We start from the raw sequence: 14,118 nt of genomic DNA, 5'->3' as shown, positions 1-14,118 counted from the left end.
ATCCCGAGCATCGGTTGAGATAGGGTATGCGACCTGTAGAGGAGAACATCCGGACATACAAAAAAACTTTAGTGCCCAACCTGAAACGTAGACCTACGCTTTATTCGGTCAGCTATATTTAAAACCGGGCAAGTGCGAGTCGGACTCGCGCACGAAGGGTTCCGTACCATAATGCAAAAAAAAAAACAAAAAAAGCAAAAAAAAACGGTCACCCATCCAAGTACTGACCACTCCCGACGTTGCTTAACTTTGGTCAAAAATCACGTTTGTTGTATGGGAGCCCCATTTAAATCTTTATTTTATTCTGTTTTTAGTATTTGTTGTTATAGCGGCAACAGAAATACATCATCTGTAAAAATTTCAACTGTCTAGCTATCACGGTTCGTGAGATACAGCCTGGTGACAGACGGACGGACGGACGGACGGACCCTTTGGGTACGGAACCCTAAAAAGGCAGGGCAGGCCCCTAATACCAGGTAATCTTTAATGAAGTAAAACTGAGGCTTATAGTTCTGTTTTTCTTCTGAACTCTGCAATTGCAAAATTCGTATGTAATTTCATAAATATTACCTACGCTAGATTTCATGACCCAAGTTTTAGCTTATGACTATTTTATGCGACGAGCATGCTGTGTCCGGCCATAAATCCGTATGAAATGCTATAAAACTGTGATCGGTGAAGTGAAAACTAATATAGGGAAAACTATTATTAAAGCACAAGAAAATAGAGGGTTTACCAACGAATATAATTATTAGTGCCATGCCTTATGGGAAACGGTCGCAGAGATAGTTCAGAGCCGGAAACCGCTACCAACTTTTAGTATGTTGTTGGGCATGGCATTGGGTCTCCAAAACTGCCGGGAGACGGCGGCGCCGGCCATCTACTTCAGCGGAATGACGTCATCAAAATGACTCCCGCTTCGTTGCGAATATTGCATACTGCACCCAAACTATGCATAGCACATACACGTGTGGGGTATTAAATGAAAGCCAATTAAATAAACTTTATTTTATTTATACAAAGTGTACCAAAATATGCAACAGTTCAAGAGAAATTTACAAATAAATAAAAATTACGTATAAAAATATTCGATTATTTGGGTTTTACAACCAAACCAAAAGTCGGACGATAAAGCAATGTACTACAACATTAAAGATGACGTCTCAAGCCATACACTGATATCAATAAAATCAAAATTGGACCAAATATGTGGAAATTATGCATCAAAATGTAGATATTTGCCCATACAAATGCATAAAAGTTAAAAAAATCCAAATTGGTCATTTTCAGGATAATCCGCATAAGCTTCTAGTATGTTATTAGCAATATGACCTGGATTCTAAAACTGCCCGGAGACCATCTCTGTTGTTCCTCAGTTACAAATAATGACGTCATATAAATAATCACTGCCGAATTTCGTAAAATGTAAATTATAGCTATACCACGAGTCTCACATACACATGTGTTACATGTAATAAAAGGTTATTAAATGTATTATGATTCACCTAAACATTATTTGTAAAAAAATGTACGGTTTCAGAGCTAGAAACAACGAAATACCACTTTTTATGGAAAAAGTAGATATGTATCAATTTTATAGCTAAACTAAAATCGTCAAAAAAAAATTGCGTATAATATTTGAAAAACCAGTTATTCAACTATATATCCCAATTTAAATTTTACATTTCCGACAAAAACTGTGGAAGTTCTGGAAAAAAAACTAAAGTGCCCCAACAATTCTACCTTAATGCGCTCATATTATGCAAAGAATAGTTCTAATTATCGAGTATTAAATGGATGAACATTACATAAAATACATGAAAACGACATTTTCGAATGGAACCATAACTAAAAAAATAATAATTTACTAGATAAGTAAGCAAAATACTGTTTCTTTAAGTACCTAATCTCCTCCTTTCAAAGTCGGTTAAAATGTAGCTTTTGTGACCTGGGCTACAAAGACAAATAAATTGACACCTTATTTATCAAAATCAGTTCAGTACTTTCATGCAAACGGTACCTACACATGCACGCATAGATAGCAAATTCTGCCGCAGTCGGACAAAAAATTAAAATTCAATAATTAGACCTTTACTATTATGGCCTGGCGTGGCTTGGCATCTAACGTTGAAACCCTCAGGCCGTAGATGTTAGCAGACCAGAGGGGTGACCTGTATTTCGGAGGATCAGAGGGAAAATTCTGCCAGCCTTCTCAGCTCAGCCTTGAAACCCTTGCACCACTCAAGGTTCCACTTTTATAAAAATACCCAACTGACGCGAAGTGGCGCAGAATAGGGCAGAGTGACGCTCTTTTGTGTCAGAGGTCAAGATCCTCTTTGGGTCACTGAGCCAGTGATGTATGTACGTATGTATGTATAAGGCTAATCGAGGCTTAAATGTATAATTATGTATTTTTTACATGAATCAACTGAACTGATTTTGATAAATGAGGTGTCAATTTATTTGTCTTTGTAGCCCAGGTCACAAAAGCCACATTTTAACCGACTTTGAAAGGAGGAGATTAGGTACTTAAATAAACAGTATTTTGCTTACTTATCAAGTAAATTATTATTTTTTTAATTATGGTTCCATTCGAAAATGTCGTTTTCATGTATTTTATGTAACGTTCATTCATTTAATACTCGATGATTAGAACTATTCTTTGCATAATATGAGCGCATTAAGGTAGAATTGTTGGGGCGCTTTAGTTTTTTTTCCAGAATTTCCACAGTTTTTGTCGGAAATGTAAAATTTAAATTGTGATATATAGTTGAATAACTGTTTTTTTAAATATTATACGCAACATTTTATTGACGATTTTAGTTTAGCTATAAAATTGATACATATCTACTTTTTCCATAAAAAGTGGTATTTCGTTGTTTCTAGCTCTGAAACCGTACATTTTTTTTACAAACAATGTTTAAGTGAATCATAATACATTTAATAACCTTTCATTACATGTAACACATGTGTATGTGAGACTCGTGGTATAGCTATAATTTACATTTTGCGAAATTCGGCAGTGATTATTTATATGACGTCATTATTTGTAACTGAGGAACAACAGAGATGGTCTCCCGGCAGTTTTAGAATCCAGGTCATATTGCTAATAACATACTAGAAGCTTATGCGGATTATCCTGAAAATGACCAATTTGGATTTTTTTAACTTTTATGCATTTGTATGGGCAAATATCTACATTTTGATGCATAATTTCCACATATTTGGTCCAATTTTGATTTTATTGATATCAGTGTATGGCTTGAGACGTCATCTTTAATGTTGTAGTACATTGCTTTATCGCCCGACTTTTGGTTTGGTTGTAAAAACCAAATAATCGAATATTTTTTTACGTAATTTTTATTTATTTGTAAATTTCTCTTAAACTGTTGCATATTTTGGTACACTTTGTATAAATAAAATAAAGTTTATTTAATTGGCTTTCATTTAATACCCCACACGTGTATGTGCTATGCATAGTTTGGGTGCAGTATGCAATATTCGCAACGAAGCGGGAGTCATTTTGATGACGTCATTCCGCTGAAGTAGATGGCCGGCGCCGCCGTCTCCCGGCAGTTTTGGAGACCCAATGCTATGCCCAACAACATACTAAAAGTTGGTAGCGGTTTCCGGCTCTGAACTATATTCCCATAAGGCATATGACTATATATCCGTCTAAGAAAAATGGACAGGGTAGGTTTACGTTACTATTAAATTTTATTTTGTACCCGTATTTTACAAGCAGATTTTAAAACTGCGTCGAACTAAACGTAAAAATTTGGCTGCCAATGCTGCCATTTGCCGTTTAGTTTGTAATGTGAAATAAGCAAATAGAACTATATGTTACAAAGATCTAAAGTAGGGGAATCAGTAGGATTTATACGAGTACATAAATTAATTGGTTTATCAGAAAATACGATTCCCCCAATGAAGGCACCACTGGACGGTCGACGCAGTCTTAAGATTATGGTGCTGTGCTATTCAAAGAATAACTTTAAATAGCACAGGGTCGATTTGACCCATTGCAAGAATATTACAAATTTGCCAGTTAACATAGAATCATAGCATTTTAGCTATCGCATCAGTGAAAAGAGTATAATTGGTACTGGCGAAATAAAAGTATAGCAACAGTGTCGAAAAACATCGTAAAAATATAACGAAGTTTGCTCGTGCAAGGGTACAGCGAATTACGACGTATGTAACACGTGCTCTTGATCGACTTACAATGGGGTATAAAGTAGTAACGTAAGGCCCCCCCCCCACATCTAGCGTCTTTCGAGCGTCGGCGCCTGGTCATCGCTATGGAAAATGACGTCGCTGCGCAGTTGCATCGACGTTGCGTCGAGCAGCGGCCAATAGAGTTGTTGACGCCGACGCTCGAAAGACGCTAGATGTGGTGGGGGGGGGGGGCCTAAATGTACTGGTGCTTGACGCGGTAACAGTAGATGTCATCTTGAAACTTAAGTCATTGTCAAGAGAGGAGACAGCAAGGTGTCATCTATTGGGCATTAGCGTGTAAGTCACTAGTACGTTTACCGTACTGTCAGCATCAATAGTGGCGGGTGAAAGCAACAACGCGCCAGAATTATCTGTCATCCTGGAATACTTTTCCAAATAGAAATAAATCTTCATGTCGGCTGTACACACTCGTCGAGAGTCTCGGAACCGCTCCGATCCAATCGGAGATGCGCGAGACGAGACAAGGAAGAGCGCAACGAGAAGGGAGCAGCATGTACACTCTCGTTCTCGAGCTGTCTCGTCTTGGGGTCTGTACGAGTGTGTACGGCTGTACATTACAGTTCGCGTTCTAAAGTACGTTAGGTGGTAAGTATTAACTTATCCTGCTTATCGACACAAGACACATCTCTTTTATTAAGCCGTTAGAGAAAGGTAGATACTTTTGACGGGTAGTCTAGCTGATCTGTTACTTTGGATGCTGACTGTATTATTAAGGTACAGTTTGACTCAGACTCAGACTATGCCAGCAGTACTGCTGTAGTATGTGGTGTAGTCTGGGCTGTAACCGCGAAAATCGAAGTTCACAATTTGCGGGCATTTTTCTCTGTCACTCTAATTACGCCTTCATTGGAGTAAAGGAGAAAGATCCCCGCAATTTGCGAATTTCGGTTTTCGCGGTAGCCTCTCTGAATTCGGAACGGTACCTTTAAGGTCTACTATTATAGCGGCCCTTAATTGCCAGTACTAACAACATAGTTGATTATTTACAATTCTTCTTCTTCTCTGTCGTACCTCTATTGACAGAGCGGTCGTGGTCACGTTGAGGCGTTCACACAGCTCTTCGCATCTCCCGCCATCTCTCGCTGATGGCAGACTGTCTGGCACTGGCACAGTCATCAGGTACGCGAACAGCGGTTTTTATTTGGTCAGTCCAGCGCATAGGTGATCTGCCGCGCGATCTGGTACCCTCCACTCTTCCTTTTCCTTGCACGACCAGTCGCTCTATAGAATATATAATTTACAGTCCTTATGTCAAGGCAATAAGGTATATAAATGTTCAGCTAAGCGATGGTACGATTAATCACTCTAATTAACATAGTAAGGCGGTAACTCAGTACCAAGTGACTGATGTTATCGGAGACCGATAAAACGGACAGATGGAATGACAAGTGTCGGTTTCTTATTTAGTGATTAGGAATAAAAAATGGTGTAGGAAATGAAGTTAAAGCTGTCGAGAATCAAGCTGAGTCAAGCTTACCTGCGATGGTTATAATCGTTTTCCATCGTATTTTCTCGGAAACGTTCGTATTAGAAGCAGTCGCTACAGTATTCTGAATGTTATTGCTGACAAATATGATAGCCCAATTCTCGTTCATTGGATTGGGCAAATTAAATTAAATTAATCTAGCCCTCATTGAATAGGTATTAAATGTGTAAATCTAATATAAGTATTACTTATTCCTAACACTAATCTTTAGATTTAAGTTTAATTTATTTGTTTTGATTATACTGTTACTAACAACTAGGAAGTCTATTCTTCGAAATAGGTAAAGATATTTTATTTTATTATTATTTTTATTTATTTGTCATGCTAATTCAGTTTACACAAACACAGAGGTCGCACAGGACCGAGAAAAGTGGCGCTGTCTTGTGTCGGAGGCCAAGTCTCATTTTGGGTCGCCGAGCCAACGGAGTAGTAGTAATTCAGTTAATGTCAGTATCTGCTTTTTGTACCGAGACTGACTGAAATAGCAAGACCCGTTCCGTTCGTAAGTTTCCGTGAAAATACGATGGAAAATAATTATGCACTACATAATACAACCACGTTGACTACGGACATTCCTTAAGTTTCTTTTTTTCCTTTACTTAATTAAGCTGAAAATGCTACGCCAGATATTATCACCGATATCATGTGTCTTGTTCTTCTATTTCAAGAATTTAAAAAGTTTGTTAGATTAAAAAATCTTTTTAAAAGAAAACCGGAAGAACTTTGTCTCTAAATCTCTAGATGTAAATCCTTTCAATGTCATCCCCGACGGGTACATTAATTTCACTTGTATACAAACTATTTAACGCAGCCAAGTTTTCATTTCATTCAAAAAATGACTTTAATTACTGTAATTTAAGGTTTAAATTAATTAGTAGTGTGGTTGCCTCAAATAAAACCATGTGTTATGTGAACTTATGTGTTATCTTTCGATCGTGGGACAGTCCCCACGTGCCGAGTTATCGGGTGGATCTAACCCGGCGTCGGCAGTTGAATGACTTCTTAAATGTTGTATAATCGTGACTGGGGTTTAAGATGCATTAAAGGGTTAGATTGTTAAAGATAATGAATGGCTATTGTTGTTTAAGTGTGTGGTATCTTTTATGAGGGTTTTGGCGCCATAACAGATTGAAGGAGAATAGGTACCAACTTATAAACTCTAATATATAAAATAACATTCATTGTTTTAAATTAGGCACAAAAGCTTAAGCTTTTTATTACTACTGACTATCAATACTTAAATTAAGTTGTATAATATTTCAGTGAATACTTTCTAAATTTTCATTTTCTACTATTTCTAATAACTTTTTGTATTATTTCTACTTTCTACGTGTCTCTGTTAATACTTTTGGTTGACTGGTGGCGGTGATATAATTATTAGTATAATGCCCTTAAGTCTCTGTCATTGACGGTTAGTTATCTATAAGTACCTACTGTAATTTGAACTACAAATTCAAATACGTTTATAAATAGGTAGGTATGTACTACCGGTTAACTCCACGCCACCCGTATATTTAATCCATCTGCGCATACCAACATAACCAGTGTAAAATTATTCGTTACTTACCTTTAAGTAAATTATAGATATAATCCTCATCCTAACGATATATTTTTCTTTTTTTCAGGTAATTCAATTTGCCACAACGAGCCGAGACAGCAGTATCTAGTTAGTTACCTATGTTAGCCGTCAAACGACGCTCTTTAACCACATCACGCAGGGATAATTAACTTTTTCTATTACATTATCACACGATACGGTATTTTACGGTACAAGTATGGTATAACCACAGCTCCACAAGTGATACTTAAGGTTTTTTTATGTCGCAAAGTAAGGTTTTTGTCACTAAACATCAGAATCATTCTAACATTTCTTGAGAATTCTGGAGACTTCGATTTACTTACGTGCGAATTGATATAATTTTTAGGGTTCCGTACCCAAAGGGTAAAACGGGACCCTATTACTAAGACTTCGCTGTCCGTCCGTCCGTCCGTCCGTCTGTCACCAGGCTGTATCTCACGAACCGTGATAGCTAGACAGTTGAAATTTTCACAGATGATGTATTTCTGTTGCCGCTGTAACAACAAATACTAAAAACAGAATAAAATAAAGATTTAAATGGGGCTCCCATACAACAAACGTGATTTTTGACCAAAGTTAAGCAACGTCGGGAGTGGTCAGTACTTGGATGGGTGACCGTCTTTTTTTTTTGCTTTTTTTTTGTTTTTTTTTGTATTATGGTACGGAACCCTTCGTGCGCGAGTCCGACTCGCACTTGCCCGGTTTTGTTATCATTCGTTAGTAGATGTTGGTCACTCGCACTAACTTATTATATCACTACCTCTTATAAGTCCCCCGCCGCGTTTGTCTGTTTGTGTATGTATGTTCGCGATAAACACAAAAACTACTATACTATATATTGGTCAGAGTAATGCTTCTTGTTGTTATACTTTGTTATCTTATGCTATTGGTGCACAGTGTATTAAGAATCTCCTCCTTATTGTAGTTGACTCATAGCAAAGTAAAATGTTACATCCAGGGTTTTTAAAAATGGACAAAATTTACTTTGTATCTTTTAGTTGTTTCATTTAGTTGCGTACCTAATGTAAACTATAAACTAGACACAGATAGCAGCTGTGTTTTCCAGTGACAAAGCAGTAGTCACAGCACTCACAGCATGAATTTAAATACCGTCGCCATGTTTATCTAAACAGAGGTGCGTGCGCGGGCGCAGGGCAGTGCACAAAAACGTGCACGTCTCGGAGACGTGCCGCGCGTGACAGACGTGCCGGCAGCTGAGGTATTCATGGAACTACTTTACTATTCGTTTGTAGAAATAGAAAGATCGCTCTTCCGAAATTTATCTATTTATCTGACAATGTCTGTTTTGAACGCGCTCTCAGCCACAGGACTGATATTACATTCCTCCTTCACATTCATAATAATTTCTTCTTCTTCAACCTAGCGTTTCCCCGGCCTAGCGCCAGGGTCCGCTTTCCTGCTCAATCTTCTCCACTTTGCCCGGTCTTCGGCATCCTCAGTTGTGATATTGTTCTCTTCCATGTATTTATTATAAAATATAATATACAATTTATATATGTCCCACTGCTAGGCACAGAATATCATCCGCGAAAGGGTTTAAGGGTCCTCAAGCTAGGCTAGCCCAATGTGGGATGCGGATAGATATACACCTTTGAATTTCGGGTACTATATACACCTTTGAATTTCGGGTACTATATACACCTTTGAATTTCGGGTACTATATACACCTTTGAATTTCTTCGCAGATGTATGCAGGTTTCCTCACGATATTTTTCCTTCACCGAAAAGCTAGTGGAACATATCAAACGATATTCCGTACGCAAGTTGTATCGAAACTCAAGAAAAACTTTTGGCCTTCTCCTTAAACCCTGGTTGCATTACAATGTATCTCTTTCAAATTACAAACCATTTCCAAATATGTTTACAAGTAAGTTTACAAGCATTATAATTGATACTAATTGTAAAGTCAGCAATTACGTTTAAGATATTCATTTTTTTCCCAAACATCCTCAAAAACAATTAAAAGTAAACCTTAGTACTTTAAGTTACGGTGTAAATTACAAACTATATGAAGAGTATTTTTAATTTAACAAACCAATAAAGTAATGCAATTTAGATTAGACGTTGTTCATATGAGTATAAAGTGTATAATGTATTGTGTTGGTTTATCAGCGATTGGATCTGGTCGTCATGGCAACGGTTCTGAATTCAAAGTTCGAACATTCGGAACGTGCCCGCTAACTTCGTTGAGCGCTGAAGAAATATCTCGAATAATTTTGATATTAGAACATATAATTTATGAGATTAATTTTATATACGTGATAAAAAAAAACTCTCAAAGTCAGCAGCAGTCACGGCTAACAAGTCGGGCGGTAATTAAAAATAATAAACACGGACGAAGTCACAGATGGAGAATTAGTAAAAATGAAGAATAAAAATGATAAGAAAATTCAAATAGTTCCCATAAAAGTTCAAATATACGTTTTATGTTTTTTCTATAAGATTTTGCCATCATGTATACGAGTTCAGTTGGCGTCATCTAAACAAATTTTAAAAATTTTGACTCAACTGTTATAACAGAGCTGTTTAAATAATAATTATTTTTAAACAACAAGAGTGCTGTATTCCTAACCAAGTAAGATTATTCTGATGAAAACTTATTTTTCGTTAGATTTGGATACAATTTGTCAGGTTTCAAGAGCTGTGAATGGAACAAATACGAAATCACAACTACTTATCCCAAAAAAATGTAATTTTCCTTTGAGTTAGTTTTTGGAACTTAGAGGATGATTTTTGAAACAGAGTCAAATTGCGTTTACAGTTACAGAATACTATATCTATCCATAAAATTTTATTGATATTTGAAGAAAAAATCGGAATGAACCCAAGTATCAAGTAGTGTACAGCGTAGTACAGGCCACGCTCAACAGTGGCGGCACGTCGTCCGTTTTTCAATATGTCTGCCGCATTCGGAGGCTTCGAGAAATTTCACCACCACAATATGACGGTGAAATATGGCGAACGGAGCATGTTGAGATATTTCGTATTTGAACTGTTTGTGGGGTTCATTGAACCGTAGATAGAGTTAGAAGAAACGAAAAAAAAAGAAAAGGTCTGCGGGGATTTTGATAGCCCACGCAGTTTAAACAAAATCAAAATCAAAATTTAAACGTCAAACTTCTATGAAATTATGACGTTAAAATAACACTTGCACTGCGTGGGCTATCAAAATCTCCGCAGACTTTTCTTGATCAACTCTCAATCTTTTAGGTTATAAGGAATAATTATACTAAATTATTGTCTTATCAGTATCACTGTTTTTAGGTTATGAGGAATAATTATACCAAATTATTGTCTTATCAGTATCACTGTCGCCCACCTACCTATAATATATTCTCATACATCCATCAGTGTGAATATAAACATTATTTATTGGTCACTGCATATTAGTCAAATTGTTGAATCATGACCTAAAAGATATATAGCTGAATTAATTCTTAATTTCTTAGTAGCCACAAACTCTAATCACTTAAACACATTTAATGTGTTTTTAATAAAAATGCATTTAATTGCCTTTTAACGTCCACTATAACTTACGTACGTAATCACTGGACTTGACGTAGCAATGAATCAAAGCAATCGTAAAGATATTCACTACCAACTTGATGCTGCCAAGTTGCCAACCAAGCATTTTGGGAATTTACTACGGGATGTCCGATTGGTATTGATACTATTGATTGGTTGCTTGTACGGGAAATCGTAATTAGAAAATAACATAATTTACATAATTCCGTTTTAGCCTATAGCACACATTCTCAAAAATAGTGCAAAAAATTGTATGTATAAGCAATTTATAGGTATCTTCAACTACTTATCACGATTTTTGACATAGTGAATACAATCTTGTGACAGACAGAGGCGGAATTAGAGTTATGTTTGTCCCCCTTTGTGTACAGAACCAAAAAAATTGTTTCCGCAACATACATTGTGGTAAGAATTAAAGGCCCTGGAGGGAAAGTAGATTAAAATCTTAAGTTAGCTCTTTTTACTTTTATTTTTAAAAAGAAACAAAACTGCATTACTTTTTTTGACATACATTCATTGTCCAATTTAGAAACACTTGCTCCAATAATCTAAGGCCAGAAACCTTGATATTCCCACAACGAGTGCAGGGTACAGTCGCCATCAGATATATCTGAGCGGCCGAGGTGTGATCACAATATCTGAACACGCATTCTAACGCCTTGACAATAGAGGCGTGTATAGATATTTGTGTGCGCCTTGACCGCTCAGATATATCTGATGGCGACTGTACAGGCCTCTGGCATGTGGACTTACCAGAAAAACCTGCTGGATGCCTGTACGTTGATAAAGCTGGGTAGCTTAGTCTTGTTATGCACCTTGACAACGATGTCACGTTATAGTAAAATTTATAAAAATATTATAAATAATACGAGTATTGGCAGGACGTAGAATCTAAGTTAAATAAGATAAGATATTTGCAGGTAGCCCTGCAAATATCTTATCTATTAATATAATGATATTATAGCTCCTTCCGGCAGGTCGACCCTTAGTTGCCTCTGATGTCCTTCCATCAGCTCGTCCCGATCAAAAGTGAGCTCCCAGCTATTCTCCGTTCCAGGTTCCGCTTACCCCTTCCACGTCGATCCAGTTTTTTATAGTATTGCCATACAATAATTAACAATTACCCTAAAACCTATCAGTAATCACCATGTTTTAATTAATTTTAATAAATATTATCAATCAAATCATGACAATAATGCTAGAGTACCCCTCCCTCTTTTGTTAACATGCATAGTTAGAAAAAGACGGGTAGTCTATCTCGCCGCGAGATACTGTGGCGCCAATCATGTGCTTGCCCTACTGAAAGGTAGCTTGGGATTACAAAATAGCCAACAAAACGTTGAAAAGATCTGTTTGGGTAGGTACTAGAGATGCACCGGATATCCGGTACTATCCGGTATCCGGCCTATCCGGCCATTGTTTTACTATCCGGCCGGATACCGGATAGTAACCTACTATCCGACCGGATACCGGATAGTAAAATTGCTTGATTTCGGAGTAAACAAATTGGATTTAAGAAACAGATACGGTCATAATATAGTACTTGTTTATTATTTTAAAATAATTTAATAATTCCATTGACTTGCACAGGCACTCATTTCGAACCTAGAAATGAGTCCGCGCGAACGTTTACTAGGAAACAGGTCAAACCTGCAGAATGCGCACCTGAAAAACCGAAATGTAGGTATAGTTCCGCTGGCCGAATATCCGGCGGCCGGATACCGGATATTCGGCTGATGGTCAGGCCGAATATGCGGTATCCGGTATCAGGCCAAACAACTATCCGTTGCATCTCTAGTAGGTACTGTTGAAAATTTCATAAATAGTTAGTAACTGTTACCCACTGTTAGGTACTATATGGATGCAGGGACGTGCGGCAAAGTACTCAAACTTCTTTTGTCCTTTTATTACGGTTCCGTACCCAAAGGGTAAAACGGGACCCTATTACTAAGACTCTGCTGTCCGTCCGTCCGTCCGTCAGTCTGTCACCAGGCTGTATCTCACGAACCGTGGTAGATAGACAGTTGAAATTTTCACAGATGATGTATTTCTGTTGCCGCTATAATAACAAATACTAAAAACAGAATAAAATAAAGATTTAAGTGGGTCTCCCATACAATACAACAAACGTGATTTTTGACCGAAGTTAAGCAAAGTCGGGCGGGGTCAGTACTTGGATGGGTGACCGTTTTTATTTTGCCATTTTTTGCATTATGGTACGGAACCCTTCGTGCGCGAGTCCGACTCGCACTTGCCCGGTTTTATTCGTAGGTATAGATAAAGCTTTATGACCAATTGGTGCAAATTAAATTTCGTCAACGCATCAAAAACGTAACCGGGTAAATAATACCGATAGATACTTTTCCAACTGTTCTCTGTTTTTAAACCACAATTTAAGTGGCTCCGTTATTCTAAAACGTCTTTTTAAACCACAAATCATTACCTAAATTGAGACAACATCAAATACCCTTCCTTATAATAAATTGAACCTAACTATCTTCCATAATTATAAGATAGTAATTCAATTTCTTTAATATCCGGATCCCATCATGGGACACTTTTTACCACCGTTCTTATCAAAAGATATAACTTTTAAAATTGAATTCTATTACTTAATAATAAGGTCCAAATTATATTTTCTTGGATCTCTGTCTTTAAGTAATGTTAGATAGAAATTATCTTTACTAATAGCGGTTAAAGGAGTGTAAAGATATTTTAAAACTTTGATTAGAGATTTAAATGTTACATAATAAATATAGGGCATTAATTATGCTGGCCGATATCTTTGTTATTTATGTGTTTAGTTTAATTAAATTGTTAAAACATTCTAAAATAATGTGTTGATATAAGGAAGCGATTGGGAGGCAATTAAAATTGTAGATGCATCTCATCATCATCATCATCATCTCAGCCATAAGACGTCCACTGCTGAACATAGGCCTCCCCCTTGGACCTCCATACGTGCCGGTTGGAAGCGACCCGCATCCAGCGTCTTCCGGCGACCTTAACAAGATCGTCTGTCCATCAATTCGTCTGGATTGGTCCGGATTAGCAAGCTGAAGTGGCAATGGGCAGGCCACATTGCACGCAGAGAAGATGGCCGATGGGGTCGAAAAGTGCTCGAGTGGAGACCACGGACTAGCAAGCGCAGCGTAGGACGTCCACCCACAAGATGGTAGATGCATCTAAATTTAACTATATTCCATTGGTAATAAGTTTTTTTATGTACTCGTACAGTCGCTATCGGATTTAATGGAGCGGCCATGGT

The 14,118-nt window shown here is 37.3% G+C and overlaps 1 long non-coding RNA gene across 1 annotated transcript; it reads left to right on the top strand.

The window, feature by feature from the left end:
- Window positions 1-10,466: 10,466 nt before the first annotated feature.
- Window positions 10,467-13,738, top strand: LOC134671718 (uncharacterized). The gene is made up of 2 exons (XR_010099258.1): window positions 10,467-12,211; window positions 12,652-13,738. It is a non-coding gene; the product is annotated as an uncharacterized LOC134671718 (long non-coding RNA).
- The last annotated feature ends 380 nt before the right edge of the window (window positions 13,739-14,118 follow it).

This window comes from Cydia fagiglandana, chromosome 16 (assembly GCF_963556715.1).
Source record: "Cydia fagiglandana chromosome 16, ilCydFagi1.1, whole genome shotgun sequence".
NCBI lineage: Eukaryota > Metazoa > Arthropoda > Insecta > Lepidoptera > Tortricidae > Cydia > Cydia fagiglandana.
This window is presented reverse-complemented; position numbering and strand designations above follow the sequence as displayed.